Source organism: Gavialis gangeticus, unplaced genomic scaffold, assembly GCF_001723915.1.
Source record: "Gavialis gangeticus isolate Ggan-Ray unplaced genomic scaffold, GavGan_comp1, whole genome shotgun sequence".
Lineage (NCBI taxonomy): Eukaryota > Metazoa > Chordata > Crocodylia > Gavialidae > Gavialis > Gavialis gangeticus.
The window spans coordinates 132,589,280-132,589,564 of NW_017729024.1; positions in this window are offsets into that span (position 1 = coordinate 132,589,280).

Sequence of the window (285 nt, forward strand, 5' to 3'; positions counted from 1 at the left end):
GAAGCAGGCAGGGAGCAGCTTGGGGCTGTTCCTCCCCTCCTCTACCAGAGGCAGGAACAGCTGCCTCCTCCACACTGGTGTTGACTCTGGTCAGGGGCAATGGGTAGGGGGCACACGTGGGTGCATATGCACCCCCTGCACGTGGCAGTGCACACCCTACAAAAAGGCAGCCAGTCTGCAATCCCTCCTGGTGCTGCCAATGCTGCCAGTAGCAGCTGGTCAGCACTTACCTCTCTCCCCCCACCCCCAGCAGCTCCCCGGCTTACCCCGCTACTCCTGCCACCA